Consider the following 13,575-nt stretch of genomic DNA (forward strand, 5'->3'; position numbering starts at 1 on the left):
TACCCCCTAGTTCACGACCTCAAGTCGGATACTTGCCCAACAAGGCATAAACACAAACAATGCTTTCATACTTTTGTGGAGTCATGCTTCTCATCTAAGCCATGATCTCATTCCACAACCTTTATATCACAACACACCCTACCCGGGTTCATCACATTGTTCACAACATCACTTCATTTCAATCTTTCCATACCGTCCCTCGCCAAAGCAGGGACTAGTCGCTCAAGCGACAATCCGTCTTTAAATCTCAAATAAATTGACGCTTTTCTCGCCCAGGCGAAGGTACTATACCTAAGCGAGTCCTCTTCTCGCTCAAGCGAGAGAGTTCTAGAAGCTTCTTAAATCCTGGGCTTTGTCGCCCAAGCGAGGACCTTACTCGCCCAAGCGAGACCTCTTCTCACTCAAGCAAGACATCTCTCGCTCAAGGCGAGAAAGGTACAAAAACTCATTAAAATCCTGGGCGTTCTCGCCCAAGCGAGGACCTTGCTCGCCCAGGCGAGGCGTGCTCGCCCAGGCGAGGCGTGCTCGCCCAGGCGAGGCGTGCTCGCCCAGGCGAGGCGTGCTCGCCCAGGCGAGGCGTGCTCGCCCAGGCGAGTTTTTGTCGCCCAGGCGAGGGAGTTCTAGAACCTAAACTTCCCCTCGCCCAGTCTTTGCCCAAGCGAGACTGTGCTCGGCCAGGCGAGAGTTTCTCGCCCAAGCGATAGGGACTTGGACAGAATACCAATTTTGCCCTTTTCGACAACCGAAACCCATTTAAACATGGTTTTTCGAATACTTGCACTCAGAAAAGTTCTCAACAACAATCATATACAATATTCAACACATTTAATCATCAATCATATATATTCAAAAGAATTCAAACATAAAAATCTTGGGTTTCTTAAAACCCAAGTTAACTCCAAAATCTTTGAGATGGTTTAGGAGATCCGGGTGTCATATTCGGACACCACTATGTCACGAGGTGTTCTTTCTCACCTTAATGAAGCGTTGCTTTAACTTGTCAACTAAGGGTGGTTTGGTTTCAAGGTTCGAACACCGAAATCTTCGTAACTACCACAAACCCGTTAGTTTCCGATATTTCTAAAATCGTTACTAAAATACTTAAAATCATTTCTCTTTTTCCCATCGTGATTATACATCCATTTCATCCATCCGGTCCAACATCACGTGTTCTTGACCATCCTTTTTCATCGAAAGTTCGTTCACGATTTCCATCCCTTTTAAAGATACAGTTTTTAGTAAAACTACATATTTTGATTTAAGACATTCTTCGATACTCTTACCACTTTAAAGTAAGTTATTCAAAGTATCATTTGTGAGTTTTATGAGGCATTCATGTACTCATAAACCTTAGCATCCTTTTTAACAAAAGTTTCTATTTTTCTAACTTGTTCCAAGCCATGGTTTAAGGCTAACAACAAATAGAAATACATACATTCTCAGTTTTCCAAAACACTTCCTAAAGGTTCATTTGATTTCATAATCACCCCTTTGGCTAAAACAACAAAATACATGTAATAAAACATTATAACAACTCCATGAACACAAGTCGTTCTGGTTTCAACAAAATATTTTCATAAGTTCAAGAACATCACCATTTTCGGTTTTTGAGGAGACAATGAGTTAGAAAGCGTTTTAGAAAATTTCAACGGTTGAATATGTTCTTGACATACTCATGAACAACATACTTAAATCTCATCAACAACCATTGGTTGAATGTTGAGAGATCAAGGATTGAAGATGGGAGAAGCAAGTGGAAAATGAGATAAAAATGAAGAGAGGATTTACCTCTTCTTTGAAAATGCAAAAGTGAGAGAGTGAAGTGTGGAGTGTGAGGGTTTAAGGAGAGAGGGAAATCAGATTTCCTCTAGGCAATGATGAAAAAATCTCCTAGGGTGGCTAATGATGAGCTCATGGGATATTTGAGAAAGTGATGTGAGATTTGCTTTATGGAAGTCAAATCTCGCATCCCAATGCGAAATGATCACTTCGCGGGCACGTTCGATAAACATGCCCGAGTATTATCGGCCACTACTCGATCGATATTATAAATCGTCCGATCTTAATATTCGAGTAGAATTTCGGATTTCGGCATTCCGAGTGAAAAATATTTAGAAAATAGGTATGAGTGTACTCAGGGTCTATATTGACTCGAAATGAAATTAAGAAACCAATGGTGCAATCGGAATTCAATTCCGAGTTACGGAACTCAAAAACCACTTTTTGAGCCGTATCGGGTGAGATTCGGCTCCGACTGTCTCCGAAAAACATGAAAATTTACCACCAAATTGGAAATAGAATTTCAAGACTAAAACTCCACTAGAGTTTCGTCTAATTATTTACCGAAAATTCCCAGAAATTCATTTTCGAAAATACAATAAATAAAAATATTAATAAAATCTTATAATTCAATATCGTAAAATTCGCGGTGTTACAAATGGTGAGCTAGAGATGCATTAATGATCCTAAAAATAGTGTTGTTCGGACTTGGCCGGTTAAGGATGAAATGTTTTCAGGGGGTATCCATCCGGTTTACTAGAGTATGAGCAGTTCTCCACGGTCTAGTAGGGTCGACAGTAGGACGTGATGGTAGACTTAGAATATTCGGGCGGCCGTTGAGGGTTGTCCGAATATCATTCTTGGTGAGTTTTGCTTGGTTCCATTGACCAAGGTCAACCTTTAGCTTTATAACCGATCATGCGAGTAGCTTCTAGGCGTAGGGGTAGGTTCTGATGATGGTTTGCTCTTGACCAACATGTGGAGGGTTGGTAATTCTTTAGATGGAGACCTCGTGTAACGCCCCAGAAACTATTTCATAATTACTATATTTAATTTCTTGGAAAAATGGGTAAATTTTTTTTCCTCTTTTATGTAACATATAACTTATAAATCATTTTTTTTCCATTTTAAATATTCTCTTTCAAGACGTCACATTTTCAAACCTTTGTGGAAATAATTTCTTAATACTTAAAATGTAATTGAACAAAACACAATTATTTTCTGAATATTTCTCATTAATCAATTCTTGTATTTGTAATACATACGTCATGACTTACAAAATACAAGGTGAAGTCTATTCTTCGCCCCGAACAACAACTAAAAATACAAATAAAAATAAAATAATATCGGGGGCGTTGACGTTACAAAAGTACCCTACACAGGTTCCCTGTCAAAAGAAAGAAATGAGCTCCTAGACCGGTGGTGCACTGGAAACATCACTCAGGTCTTCCTCGATCTCCGAGTCTGAAGAGATCTCTATAACCTCCATTGAATCCTCTATGCAAATTATCTCTACACAATTATCGTCCTCGTCCTCCACCGCCTCATTTTCTACCCAATTCATTGAAGGGCCCGAGTTGTACCCCCTAAGCCCCGATGAAGTAGCCATGACTGCTCCTTCCGTCCCTCTTGGCGTTGAGTCAGTAGATTAGAATCTCGGTTGGGGCCACGTCCTGACAACCTCCAATCTGCCTCGTGCCTCTGCTCGTGCGGATGGACCGGCAAGTATGGACCTTCGCTCTGATAGGATGAACGATGCTTCCCGAACTGTATAATATGTCGGGAGATGCAACATAGACCCATCACATACGAGATCCAATTTCAGGTCGCAGGGACCAATGTAGGTGTATATGTTTCCTTCAACGCTCCATGCCCCCTCTAAGGACATGGATGTATACGAGTACACCAGAAAGAAAGAAAGAGAGTAAAACATCTAATGAAAAACTTATCATTGACGTCGTGGAATTATACAGAATATCACACCAAGACAAAGAACATGTACATATATATCATATGATCCTACACGCATGTATTAATGGTGAATGAAGTATATCATATGTCCACCATCCTTATACCATTATCCTCCTAATAATTATTCAGAAATAACCGAGATTACATGTCCCATAGTAAGCCAATTAGATCGCATCAAAACTTATTGTTCGCAAGGATTTATATATGATCGATCTGTTCCAACGGAACTGTCCATTTCAGGACGGTGTCGTATCAAACACTTTCTCATCATCCCTCTCATCGATCCTGATTGCAAAGAGGGGTTGTTAGAGATCGTCTAGTTTGCGATGTGAGCACTGACCGACCCAAAAAAATACCTCATCTAGGAATACACGGGACTCGTCTTACCTAGACTTTCCCTCAAGACTTGTTGACGAATCACTGCCAACGCCATCCCTCTCAACATCTCGGGGCTCGCTCGTCCCCCGTAAATTTCCTCTCCACTACTTCATTATTCACAATGAATATGCACACTAACTGAAGTTAGCAAATTAAATCTTTTAATCCATCTTTTATAACAATTTGCACATCCTAAGACATTTCTCATTCAGAATGCTTCTAGTGGGACCCGATCTTAACATTTAAACCATAGTGAATAAACCTCAGCACCACTACGAACCATCGCTGAATCACCCTGGACGGCTCTCAAGCCTAGCCTCTTACGGTTAAACGATCTCGCTGCATGGGCATATAATACTTCTCAGCACCACTACGAACCATCACTAAATCACCTGGGACGGCTCTCAAGCCTAGCCTATTACGGTCAGACGATCTCGCTGCATGGACATAATATAACACTTGCGGGCCTCGTCCTTAACCATGCAATTCTTTACATACATCACTTTAGATTTGGCAACTCCTCTTTGTATCATTTCCAAGAATTTCATATAATTATTTATCTTTACAACATTTATTTATTAAAGAACATTATCTCCAATAAAGGTGTTTTAGGTTTTATTGAATAGGATTGGAAGTGAATGAATTCTTGATGGCAAAAATGTCATTAGACTCTCGCACATGTGAGAGTTATCATTTAGACGACTTAAGAAGTCTTTCATCTCGCTCAAACGAGAGCTGTCTTGCTCAAGCGATAGAATCACCATTTTTATAAGGCACTTGTGGCTCAAGCGAGAGTTGTCTCGCTTAAGTAAGAAAACAACTAGTTTTCTTTGTACATATTTCAGCTCAGGCGAGAGCTGTTTCGCCTAAGCGAGAAAACCCGTTTTCTCTGCACACTTCTCGCTCAAGCGAGAAAAGCCTAAAACTTAGTTAAATTTCTTTTCTCAATGAAAAGTTTTCTCATTTATAATATATGTTTTTATGCCTTGAATTTAACAATTATCTTATACATATAATTCTTAGAACAGTTATTCGAGCAATATTAAACAGAAATAATCATAGCATCTTCATTCATAAACATAACCTAACATAATTCGGCATAAGAAATATTGTTGTACTTAATCCAAACAAACAGACAATTGATTAAGTACAAGCTTTCTTAATACCCAAGACAACTCCAAACTTGTGAGGGAGTTTGGAGGTCCTGAAGCATATTCGGACATCACTGTGTCACGATGTTTTCTCCTTCACCTGAGTGTATCGTGTAGATTGTTTCCTGGATTCCAGGTGAGCTTAATTTTTCGGGTCTCTTCTCGAACTCTTCATCATGCCAAAATCAAAATAACGCTAATTATGTTACTTTGATAATTATTATTCTTACGAAATAACATTTTATGCAAAAATAACACTTCCGATCTAAAATGAACTTAATCACTTTCATCCACCGATTCAAGGTTAGGTATTTCTTGAATCATCATTTATCATTGAAAGTCTTACAACACAACGACACTTTCTAAAGTAAAGTTTTAACAATACTTATAATGGAATTATGTCATAATCTATGGATATACATCAGGTTAGTTCCCAAGAAAGAGAGGTGGATCATAAAGACAGACTTAAAATACCAAGTCTTTCCTTAGACAGATTTTTTCTAGACATGTATTTCTACTTCATTACATTTTTCCGGTAATGATAACTATTCATAAAACTTATTACAATACAACGACACTTTCTAAAGTAAAGTTGTAACAAAACTTATAATGGAATTATATCATAATCTGTGATATACACCAGGTTAGTTCCCATGAAAGAGAGGTAGGTCGTAAAGACACACTTAAATACCAAGTCTTTCATTAGTCAGAAATTTTCTAGATATGTATTTTCATTTCATTACATTTTTCCGGTAATGATACTTATTCATAAAACTTATTTTTTGCAAGTAAAACATTTTTATTAAGATTAACATTTTGAGGTAAGATTATTAAGCTAGACATATCATTTTAAAGTAAGCCAACTTAAACAAAATCAATACTTTTAAATCAAGATTTTTTCAGTCAATCTTACCACTTTAAAGTAAGCTAACTTAACCAAGATCAACACTTTTAAATCATTTTTATATCTAAGACTTCATAACAGTTTAGGTTTATAAAGTTTATACTTTTTAGGTCAATCTCCTCATTTAAAGTATGCTACTAAAGAAAACACAACTAATTTAATGATCATCACAACACCTTCAAATTTTAGGATAACCTCAAGGGTTAATAGGTGTTGATTTCATAGTCATGAACTATAAATCATAAGTTAACACTTTTACTACTTTACTATTCAAAACTTCATAACACTTTAAGTTGATGAAGTCAAGACTTTAATTAATCATCCTTTATCCCAAATCATTACTTTAACTTGGAAATCAAAGAATAACATATGCTAAACAACCTTTTACACATAATACCTTTTAAAAATGAAATATTTTCAACAAAAACTCATAAACATTTTGAACTTTCAAGAATAGACATAAACTTTTCTTAAACACAATAAAGGTTCATTTAATGTTCAAATCATCACCTTTAAACACATTCAAATACTAACGATAAATTCCAATATTTGTAAAGCAAATAAACTCATCTAACCTTGTCCAAAGATATAGTTTTTCCATCTAAGAACAAGAAAGAAATTTTAAGTTTTACATAACTCAAAAACTATACAAAGGTTCATATGATTTCATTATCATCCATTCTTTACTCATGACTTACAAAATAGTTAAAGAAAACGAACAAAAACTCAACTTCATGAATAACATACTAAGAGATCATGATTTTCTCATGGTGTATGTGGAGAAAAATGGAGAAATATTTAAAGAAAACAAACATAAACTCAAGAAAAGGAGAAAGAATACCTTAACTTTCTTTAGGAGAATTAGTGTAAAAATGAGAGGATGTGTGAGGTATTATAGGAGAGCTTTACCCTCTCTCAAATCTGAAAATTAATGAGAGGTAATCTAGCTTTAGGCTAGCTTAGGTGATGTGTCTAATGGTGGTGGAGTGAGGAGATTTGGTGAGTGATTTAGGGGATTATGGAAGCTTTGACTTTGCTTGTTTGACAAGTCATTTACCCTTGAAGTGATTAGTACTCCGACTTGATTGATGCGACATGATTTCACAATTAAAGTCGTGCCCGAGTAATACCGGGTAACTTCATCCGGAAATATATGATCTACCGATTAGGTTTATTGCCTGAAACGTTGAAACTTGAATTTCGAGGTGAAAATACCTAGAGATGAGTTACGGACAAACTTGGTGTCTATTTTGACTAGAAATAATATTTCGATGCCAACGGCGAAATCAGAATTCAATTCCGACTTATGGAACTCAAACACTGGGCGAAACTCGATTAAACAACCTGAAATCGTCTCAGAAACTTTTATTCTCCAAAAATCTTGAAAAAATAGGGAAAGCAAGAATATTATAATAAAAGACTAAAACTCAACTGATGTTTAGCCTAAAACATTACTGATTAATTTTTATAATTAATTCATTAACAATTAATTACTTAGTTAAACGTGCTCGGAAAAACACGGTGTTACAATCTTCCCAAACTTATAAGATTTTCGTCCTTGAAAATTAAACGTACCTTCAAAGAAAAAAGATGGGGAAATGATTCCTTCATGCCACTTTCGACCTCCCAAGTAGCATCTTCTCCATTCGTCTAACTCCAAATCACCTTAACTAAGGCGATTTCCTTGCCTCGCAGAGTTTTCACACTCTGATCGGTAATTCTCAACGGCAAAGTCTCGATAGTGATATTATCCTTCAGCTGAATTGAGTCGGGTTCAATGACATGCAACGGGTCACTAATGATTTTTTGAGTTGGGACACATGGACGGCATTATGTAGGTTTGACACCAAAGGGGGAAAACTATTAGGTAAGTTATTGGTCCGAATTTTCTAATGATTTGGTATGGTCCTATGAACCTAGGGGTAAACTTACGAGATTTAAGCACTCTGCCAATGCCAGTTGTTGGAACCACCCTCATAAACACATGATCTCCTTCTTCAAAGCTTAGATGGGTTCTTCTCCTGTCATAATAACTCTTCTGTCTACTTTGTGTAGTCTTCATGTTTTCCCTTATCATTCTAATTTTCTCCGTCGTCTGTTCAACCACATCAGGTCCTAACACTAGATTCTCTCCCGCCTCAAACCAACATAGGGGTGTTCTACACTTTCTGCCATAGAGAGCTTCGTATGGCGCCATTCCGATACTGGAATGAAAACTATTATTGTAGGTGAACTCAATCAAATGTAGGTAGTCAGCCTAGCTTCCCGAATGCTCCAACACGCAAGTTCTGAGAAGATCTTCCAATGATTGAGTGGTCCTTTCTGATTGACCATCAATCTGTGGATGGTAGGTTGAACTCATACTCAACTTGGTACCAAAGCTGTTTGCAAACCATTCCAGAACTTCAAGGTGAAGCGCATTTCTCTATTCGAGATGATATTTTTAGGAATACCATGCAATCACACAATCTCCTTGATGTATAATTCCGCCAGTTTCTCCAAAGATTACTTTATGTTGATTGGTAGAAAGTGTGCTGGCTTCGTCAAACGATCTATTATTACCCAAACAGCGTCGTATCCCTGATGAGTTCGTGGAAAACCACTGACGAAGTCCATTGAAATCTTATCCCATTTCCATATCGGGATACTCAAGGATTGAAGTTCTCCACCGGGTCGCTTGTGCTCAATTTTAGCTTTTTGACACACCAAGCAGCGTGAGACATACTTCGCTGCATCCTTCTTCATACCAGACCACCAAAACATCTTCTTCAGGTCCTGATACGTCTTGGTAGTTCCAGGATGAATACTTAGCTTGCTTTTATGAGCTTCGTCCAAGATTTCCATTCGTAAATCGGGATCTATTGGCACACAAACTCGATTCTTGCATTTGTTGACCAGAGTTGGAAAATCTGGTATCTGTTGATGAACAAGCATCACCTTCAAATCTTGTCTAAGTCCCTCTTCAAACTTGGCACACTTAGACCTTTCATAGGAGTATGGTATGCGTATACTAGGTTTTCTTTAACCACCATGCATGTCTGCTATTATCGATCTGTCGGGGTAGGTAGAATTTGCAGGTGCCATAGCAGATGGAATGTCAGTGGTGCATTAATGACGAGTCAGAGGTGCATTAATGATGAGTCGGTGATGCATTAATGACCTCTACAATAAGTGTTGTCCAGACTTGGTCGGTTAATGATGGAACGTTTTCATGCGGGCATCCATCCGGCTTACCCGGGGTGGAACACCTTGATTGAAAGAAGTAAAAATTTCAAGGGAAATATTTAAAAATCATAAAAAGCAAGCAGATAGACTCATATGGTTTAAATATATTCTTAGCAAATAAGATTGTAAATTTAAGTTTGTCAAATTATTGGTCGTAGAAATATGTCAATCTTTTGTTTTTATATATTTTATTCCAAAATTTGTTGACATATATTTTAGTATATATTTGATCATTAAAGTTAATTTTGGATGCAAAATATTAGAGTGCTCTACACCTTCATAAAGATAACATGAGGTGACAAACACTGAAAACTTTTACAGTTTACTACATTTTTGATAAATTAATATATCAAATATGTGTGGACATTTGTATTGTTTATTTTTTATGATCGGTTATAAAAATAGTTAATTATTAAATATGTTTTTTCAATTCATCACAAGAACTGACATACTTTGTGGGACTCTCATCAAATATCCAATATTTTTTTATACCTTAGTATCCCACATCCTTTCTTTTGTAACCAGTTCTTCTTTCAACCCCTAACAAACCACCACAGCCTATCCTCTTTTTGTCCTTGTTACCCCCTTTACCCACCCTTATGCCTCTTCTCTATCCAAAAATGCAAAAAAATATTCCCCAGCCTCAAGATCTCCCTTGATAATCATTCATATTTTTCAAACCCACAAGAAAACCAACATTCTATCCTTTGTCATCTTTATCTCTCTAAGAGCCAATACAATTTGGAAACAAACAAATAAAATTATTTGGAATTCTTAAAATATATTATTATAAGAAGATTTAACATTGATTCGGATGTAGATGTAACATGAGTATTGGTAAAGGTGTATGGTGTAGCACAAACATTGGCTTGGTTACAAGATTGTGGCAAATACGTACTGATGTAAGGTGTGTGTTGTGTTATACTCCTTATGATGGAGTATGATAGTTCATTGAACTATGATTGTTGGGATAGACAATGGTTATAGTTGTCGAGGCTCTCTAGAGAATATAATCATCATGGTTTAGCTGAACTAAGTACTGAAGAGAGTGATTGTTGATGAACTTTGGTATTGAAGTTTCATAATGTTGAAAGACTTCCAAGCAATAAAGAGTTATGTAGTGTGTTCCATTTGACAGTGGTATGAGACGCTGCACTATACCTTTAAAGAATTAAACTCTTGGTAACTTTATCAAGGAAATTCGAAAAGGCTTATGCTCCCAGAAATCATGCTCATATGTGGAATAGTTGTTAAAGACAGTGAGACATTAAGCAATATGGAGCCACATATTCGCTAAGGTAGTGATTGTTACGTAGATTTCCTAAAGAATGTGATATTCCTCAATTTCAACCAAAATGAAGATTATTGTGCATGCTTGAAATATATTATTACAACTATATATTTGGCTCAAGTTTGATCCCCACATTATTGCATACATTCTCTAATTTCCTAGAATTAGAATGGACGTAAGAGATCAAGATTATACATTAAGTTGAATTCCCTATTACAACTTGCGCTCATTAGATGAACCAATTATAATAGTTTGTAATCTTTATTCTACAATAGTATATATTGGTTGTCATTCAATGCTCTCATTGTTGTAGACATAATTGACTAAATCCCTTTAAGAAATTATTTTATTATCTTTTATCTATTTTTTGCCCTTTATTTGATTGTCATTGCTTATGATCAGCATTCTGCAATGGTCGTTTTTGTTGCACCAACAATATCTTGTTGGACCCGTCTGCGAGGAGGGAGCCTCCAACCACCAAAGAGCTCATTGCTATCAAGCATAGGAAAAGTGAAAAGTCACAAATGAGATACCATAGTTTGAACCAAAATCTTAATGGAGTGGTTTCATGTGCATTTTCTACTTATAAACTATTTTACTCATCTACTCATATCTGAATTGGGACTTCACACATGATAAAATAGATTATGGGAATTATATATTGCCTTTATCAAACTTTAAAGTCAAAGTCTCACCATCATAATTATTTTTATAAAAAATTTAATATTGATAATATATGTATTTTGTCAAACGTTTTACCCGACAAATTTGAATGAGTAAAAGAAGATTAACTTGATATGTCAATTGCAACATTTTATTGTTGATATCGTTAGCCATTTTGGTTAAAAAAGGTTTCGATCATCTATGAATTAAGTACAACTTTGACAAAAGGTTAAGCATATTACTTGTTTGGTCGATTTATTCATTATATTTTAACTATTTTGGTTCAACTACTACAAAAATATTATTTTCAGTAATGAAGACAATCAATCAAAAATATGTAGCAAGATAGAGGACAAATTTCTCGTAGAAAGTATGATTTATATTGAAAAAGAAATAAATAGCTGGAAATTTTACTTCTAATTCAATCATTGATAAATTTAAATCTTTAAAAGAACGAAGACTAATACTTTAAAGGAAGGAACATTTTTATTTTAACGTTTTTAATTTTTATTTAAAATTAATAGGTTATTTTCAAACTTTGAAATAATTATATATGTTTCTTTATATTATTATTTTTACTCAAATAATCTTAATTATAAATTATAATTAAATATTTTGTTGTCTCCCCCTAAACATTTTATCAAAATCTGTTACTAAATGGAGGGGATATATTGAAAAGTAAGATTCAAATTCCTACATATTATCCTTTTCATTGTCAATTGGTTTTGAATGGAACTTAATACTAGCATTCAGAAATAAGGAAGCAAAATAAGGGGTGGGATGACATTAGCTTTTTAATGTTTGCATTTTGCAAGAGTTTGGTAGGTTTGAATTTTCTTATATTCATTATATATGGCTTTGAAGTTTGAAGGAGGAGGAAGAAAGGTTTAGTTTTTAGGACTGCAAAAAGATTAAAAGGAAGAAGAGATGTATTGGCAAACCAAAAGAGAAAAAATGAGTTTAGTCCATATAAAGTAAATCGTTTTTCTTTTCAATCCATGGTACCGCCACGTTCCAGATGTCATGTACTCTCCTGTTAAGTTATTTAGCATTCCATGTAAAGTTAATGATCAAATGGATCAACAAACATAGAAATAAAAAACTAAAATAAATTAGGAACTAAAATTAAAACGGTCTATATATTAATATTTATGGAGATTGAAAATACATTTAACTTTTTTAGTTTATAAAGACTTTAATTTTTTATATGTGATACGGTTCTAATATTATATTGAACGCCACTAATTTATAAAATAAATTTTGTTTAGTCAGTCAAAATTTTCACTATAAAGTTTAACTTTGACACAATCCGTTCAATGTTATTAAATGAATGCTGGAAGTCGTGCTGGAATTGCTGAATTCGAGCAAGATCTGAAATCAATTGAGTGAGTAATTGTAAAGGTACTTCAATGCTCAAGTTATAGTATGTTAAAATACGTAGAAAAAATAAGAATGCCCAAAAATATCATATAATATTATAAGTGTAAACTTTCTTACGAGAGATTCATCTATTTATAAAAGAGTTATGTACGGAATATTCCCTGCTAGATGTTATAGGCGTGATAAATTGTCATGTCTTGTTAGGTCTATCTCAAACAAACATGAACAACTTTATATGTGTTGAGCGGTGCGCATATACTCTAGCTGATATATTACTTTATCTAGGGGTAATTTTATTTCATGCCTCAACTATCATGGTCATATATTATTTATGTCCTCCTCTTATTTTAGATGATAAGCCAAGATCTAGACGGCGTGTTCAGCTATGTAGTAGAGGTCTTTGATGTTTGGGTAGCGTGATAGTAATATAGCAGAGGCTTGTGATCTCATAATTTGATGACTAGGCCATGTCGTGTCTTTGTTGTCTTTCATCTAGTAGGCCGACTAGTCGAATATGATCAACGACTAGCCATATCATATTTATCTGATATTTAACCATGACCTGTATAGTTTGGCTGACTCATGATGTTTCCTGGAATTATGATGAAACACTTATGCTTTGTTTGGTTGAAAGAAGAAAGTGAAAGATGTGAGATAGATAATAAAAAGAAAAAAGATGTGAGAAAAATACTAGATTTTTATATTGTTTGATAAGAGTAAAATGAAAAAGAAAGAAAAAATGAAAGAAGTATTTTTTCTTTATCTCTCTTCAATGGTTGCATATAAAGTAAGAAGAGAAAAAAATGATAACTTTGACAAGACGAAAATACTCT

Source organism: Lupinus angustifolius, chromosome LG03, assembly GCF_001865875.1.
Source record: "Lupinus angustifolius cultivar Tanjil chromosome LG03, LupAngTanjil_v1.0, whole genome shotgun sequence".
Lineage (NCBI taxonomy): Eukaryota > Viridiplantae > Streptophyta > Magnoliopsida > Fabales > Fabaceae > Lupinus > Lupinus angustifolius.